Source organism: Dunckerocampus dactyliophorus, chromosome 3 (genome assembly GCF_027744805.1).
Source record: "Dunckerocampus dactyliophorus isolate RoL2022-P2 chromosome 3, RoL_Ddac_1.1, whole genome shotgun sequence".
In the NCBI taxonomy this organism is placed as follows: Eukaryota; Metazoa; Chordata; class Actinopteri; order Syngnathiformes; family Syngnathidae; genus Dunckerocampus; species Dunckerocampus dactyliophorus.
The window spans coordinates 9,495,698-9,501,697 of NC_072821.1; positions in this window are offsets into that span (position 1 = coordinate 9,495,698).

A 6,000-nucleotide genomic window follows, 5' to 3' on the forward strand; every position below is an offset into this window, starting at 1 on the left:
ATACAGTATAGCGATAATCTTAGGAAATGTCGACTAACAATACTAATTTAAAGCAACTGACTTGCCAGAACGCTTGGAACAAGTAAAATGATTTTGATTTTTAATACATCTATCCGTTTATGAAATTCTTGACCACAAGTAAGATAAAAGAAGGCTTGTGACACCTCCATTTTTTTTCAATGAATAGGACAGGGTTAGTGGAATAATAAGGCCACGAGATGATATTCACAATGTATGTAGGCGACACTTAAATAAACGTCATAGTACTTCATCTGTTTTTTTGTGATGAAAAGAGTCCCTAAAAGTCCATAACATTATGATGTCACAGTCAAATTGACCCTTGAACTTTAGGATAGAGAAATCCTATCCCCTATTCATTATACCTTATTAGATATTAATGCAAAATGTGGCCATAATCAGTGTATGAATTCCTCTGTTATGGCCGAAAACATGTTTTTTGGCGAGACCACAGTGACTTTGACCTTTGCACTTTGACCACCGGCCGCAGCTCATCCTCAAGTCTAAATGGATGTTTGTGTCACATCTAAAAGAGACCCCCTCGAGGCCCTCGTGGGTGGAGTCATGACAGAGAGGAGCGGCGAAGCTGTGACAAAAGCGGCGGGCCGATTTATGGCGATGGGGCTTAAGACGGAATAAATTTACTGTGTGAGACTATTTCCGTCGACATAGGGCACTGACAGCTCCACTTAGATGCTGACAAAATCTAAACTAACATGGGTAAAAGTATCGGGACAGACCACTTCCAGTCAATTAATCAATTTCCGGTTGGACTAGACCTCTTAGTTCCTCCTAAGTTTAATGCTCAATCCAACCTAAATGGCTTTCCTCGTACATTCTTCATCATTATGTCTCATTTCTGCATACATTTAATGAAGGCACAGTATATGGACTAAGATATTGACACAAACCTTAATCAATCAAGGGCTGGGCCTTAAATCTTGATCTTAGCAAGACATTTTGAATAAATGTATGCTTCTAATTCGCTGTAGGAACAGTTTGGGAAAAGGAAAAAACACCCTCAAGGCATGCTTGGATGAATCTGGTGTGGAATAAGTCCATCAAACACCTTTGGCATCAACGAGAAGAGACGCTGAGACCTCACAAACAGATCAACTCCAATCTCTCATAGAAAGTACTTCCAGAAGAGAATACGCTGTAAATTGGTGGCCAACACTTCTATTTGTACTTCCTGCAGGCATAATGGTCAGATATCCTGAGGCTTATATCCATGTTACTGCACCTAAATTCAGTCTTTACATGACTGACCATCTGCAGAATTTTTCTCTCTAATGTACTCAATGTGTTTTGTGCTTGATAGTCTTCAATGTGCCCATTCATGATGTCACAATCAACTAGACACCGCATTCACATAATAAAAAAACAGCACAGCAGCTGATGGGGACAAATCCCCCTGTGTTGTGCCACTAGGGAACAGTGGTCCCTTAGACTTTGGGGGGAAAAAAAGGGTTGCCCAGGTCGTATCTATTGAAAGAAGAGGTGTGGTCGTGATGGAGTAAAGTGTGCATTGGGATGTTTCTGTGATTAGATGTTTGCGTCTGTGTGTATGCTCTTTGTCTTCATCTTCAGTGTGGTGTGTATGTATGGGAATGGACTTAGGGTCTGACTCCTTGATTAATGGCCAGTGTGTGTATGTGTGAAAATGCTCCAGGTCCCGTTTCCATGCTAATGTTAGGCGGCAGATGGGAGAGAGGAGGCTGGAGCAACAATGAACAAACACACCACCAGCAGCCTTACTTACAGAGCCTTCTGTTGGGTGATTGCACTCAAATATTAAATTCCATGACAAATAGCACAGTTTATTTACTCTACTTTTATAGGGATGATAAAAATATTCTTTTAAATATTTGTTCTTGTATACACAATACATACATTTATTTGATTGATTGCTGCACCTGCTACTTTGTTCATGACTACGTATTATCTAAACTACCACATCATTAGGTACACCTACAAAATCCAATCAAGTCCAATACAGACAGAGCGCAGACCTCTGCAAAGCGCTATAGTCCCCCCATATTGTGATCCACACCAAAATTTGGGCCCAACAAAATTTCTGGATCAGTTTTTGATATTTTGTAGAACCTGTTGTTAACTTGTCCTGTATTTTTTCCCCAAGTGCTCTGAACATTTTTGTGAGTTACATGCACAAATGCTGAAAACGGTCGCATCTCGCAATGTTAAAGAATCCCTTAAAAAATTCTTGGATCCAGACGGTGATCCGAATCACCCCCAAAATGTAATTAGTTCTTCCATATCCCGTTTCTGACAATTCCTGAAAATTTGAAACTGTTTCTTAAGTTTAGAGTAAATCAACTGGAGGCTAACCAGTTAGCTTACTAGTATACTATGCTTAAAGCCATGGCCGTCTCTCTTGTCCCTGCAGTGATCCCGTAGCCTGTGCATTGACAATGTGGTGTAAACAAAGAATAATAGGAGTATAAAGGTGACTATTAGGGCATTATTTCAGGTCTACAGGGCTCTAAAAATGGTAAAAATTTATTTCGAAAGTCACAAACAGGTTTTCGATAACTACAAAAAAATTTTAATTATTAATATTGAAACCTACTTCACGGACATTCACTTATCGCTGGAACCAACTGAATGCGATAAACAAGGGACTGTATTTCGATCCGGAGTGTCAGATACACCCAAATAAAACTGATGTACAGTAGGTACAGTATATGTGGCATTTGTGTGGATCATTTTTTTTTATTTCTGTGAATAAAAAGAAAAACCCATGGCCGCATGGTGGCCTAGTGGTTAGCATGTTGGCCACACAGTCAGGAGATTGGGAAGATTGGGTGAATCTGTGTGGAGTTCGCATGTTCTCCCCGTGGGTTTTCTCCAGGTACTCCGGTTTCCTCCCACGTTCCAAAAACATGCATGTTAGGTTAAACGACTCTAAATTGTCCATAGGTATGAAGGTGAGTGTGAATGGTTGTTTGCCTATATGTGCTCCGCGATTGATCGCCTCTCGCCCGAAGTCAGCTGAGATAGGCTCCAGCATACCCGCGACCCGAGTGAGGATAAGCGGCATAGAAAATTGATGAATGGAAAGGAAAAAACCCACCATGGTCTCTGAAATAATTTGAAACTGACAAAAGTAAAACAATAAAATAAGTTTGCCAAAATGCATAATGCATATCAACAAGCTACAAAGCTTCTATGGGGCAAATTTTGAGCTTTTCAACAAGTCAGATCAGCTCTCCTGTGTATTTAAAGAGACAAATATGATGTATACAGAGAAAAGAACACCGTAACTACTGTGAAGCATGGAAGAGACTCAGTTATGTTCTCGGGCTGCTTTGCTGCAACCGACACAAGGTGTCTTTAATCTGTGCAGGGTACAATGAAGTATAGGAGTATACAGTATATAGGAGTGAAATGTGTCCAGTGTCAGAAAGCTTTGTCTCAGTCGCAGGACAATGACCGAAAACACACAGCCAAAAACACTCAAGAAAGGCTAAGGGCGATAAACTGGACTTTTCTAAAGTGGCCTTCTTTGAGAGATTTAAAGATTTAAATCTCAATTGAACATCTGTGGAAAGATCTGAAACATGCAGTCTGGAGAAGGAACCCATCAAGCCTGAGGGAGCTGGAGCAGTTTGCTCATGAGGATTGACCAAAATACCTGTGGGGCAGGAGTCTCATTGAGAGTTAAAGGAACCAACAAAATATTAGGTTAAGGGCGCTATCATTTTTGTCCAGGCCAGTTTCAAGATTATGCTTTTTTAAGTTCTCTTGGACCACAGTTCAAAACCAATGATTTCCATTTGTTAACTTTTTTTTGTCAATTTCCATTTATTTCAGTGATTCTAGTGGGGTTTTGTCGGGTACCAACAACTTCGACCGTGTGTGTGTTTGGGTGGGTTCGAGTGTGTGTGTGTGTGTGTGTGTGTCAGTGGGTTAGGTTCCAACCCTCTGAATAAGCATAAATACCTTTCAGATAACGCGGCCACTGATTAGAAGCAAGACTGTGTGTGTGTGTGTGGGTGTGTGCGTGACGTAGCCTGGTTGTGGTAAAGGAAACTGTGCCTGTTTCCTGACATTAATTTACCTTAACACTGCATGAAGTCATGAAGTCAGCCATAGCATGCCCAACATGATCGAGTGAAAAAACGTTCTCCTCCTATCCTGTGTGGAAGTGGTACGTTTTTTGCTTCATGAGTTTAGAAGAATTAAATTCGAGGCTAACTGGCTAAGAATATCATCAAATATTTGCAAAAATGTGAGGGGTGCACTCACTTTTGCGACAAACTGTCTATGATCACTGATGCCGAGAGTGAAGTAACAGCCCACACACGCTAAAGTCTGTTATTTGAAGGAAAAGACACACACACATACACACTCTCACCGAGCCCTCGAATGCTGTCAATGCCGTTGTAGTAAGAGCCAACAGGAAATGGATTCCCAGAGACAGGAAGTAACTTCGGGGAGAGAGGAAGTGTTCGCCTGCATCCGCCCTCTGTCTGCTGGATGTGGAAGGAAGGAGGGAGGCAAGGGGGATGGACGGTGAAAGGAGAGACAAAAATGATACGGTAAAAAAAAAAAAGACAGAGAGAATGTGCTGCTTGTGACGTGCAAGCCTGACCGACACATTTCTCCAGCTGAATGAGAAGGTTCATCTCAAACCGCCCGGCTAATAATAATAACATTTTTTTTAAATACGCTGTCTATATAATCGGTTTTCACTTTGACATTAAGGGGGCTTTTTCTTTGCACATTCTTGTCTTGCAATCACATGCTGGAACATCCAAGGGGGTTGAATACTTTTGCAAAGTACTGTATATGTCACCGAAGACCCCCACCAAGGTTCAACTGTTTACAAATTTAAAAGAAAAGGGCTAACTTGCAGTTTCTGCAAACAATAGCAATCAGTATCTCGCAAAACTGAGTATACCCCTGATATTTAGCAACCATTTTTAGCACAGTACTGTACTGTAAAGCTACAATGGTACAGAAATTCAACTTTGATATACTTACTTTAGAGTAGGCAGTGTACAGCTTGTATAGCAGTATAGATTTACTATCGACTAAAAATGACTCATCTGACAGCCATTATAGTGTAAATAGCTTGTAACACAAGTGAGTAGCAAGACAATTGTGTTTTTCCAACAGTCAAGCATGGTTATGGCAGCGTCAGGACCTGGGGTTGTGTGGCTACTGCCCACATTGGTGAGCTGCAGTTCAATAAGGGAAAGATTAACTCCAACATGTACTGTGAAACTGTGATTCCCCCCCCCCCCTTCGAGAAATCCAATGTTTTGTTTTTGCTTGCTGGATTGTCCAACATTTAACAAAGAGTCAAAATGACTTGTGGTGGATCCCCTCCTCTGTCCACTGGCGCATGCAAAGAAGTTTCCACATGTGACTTCCAGGCAGTGCCTGTACTCATACAGTACAACAAACACCCCTGGGAGTCCATTTGAGGTGAAACGTCAGGGGGCGGCACAGTGTATTTGCCTGTATTGATTAGTAGTTGAGGAAGTTTGAAGAGTTGAGAGAAAGAATGACATGCCGCATGCACGTGGGCACACACACATATACACACACACATATACACACACAGAGGTTGTTCTAGTCTGAAACTTGTATTTCATTGTAAGGAAGCATCAGCGAAAAGAAAGTTGTTGTGTGTGTATGTATATATACATACACGTGTGTATATGTATATGTATATATATATATATACACACACACACACACACATATATATACAGTATATAGTAGGGATGTCCCGATCCACATTTTTTGGCTTCCGATCCAGTCCGATTTTTTTTAACAGTCTTGCCGATGGGCTCCGATGCGTTTTTTCATTAAAAAAAAAAAAAAGCTTCTCTTACAAACATAAATTTGTGGAAATTTAATTTGCTTATGAAAATAGCTCTTCAAAGCACTAAAAATAAGGCAACCAAAGTATTGCTGAATGTACTTTTTTTACTACACAGCATAACCAAC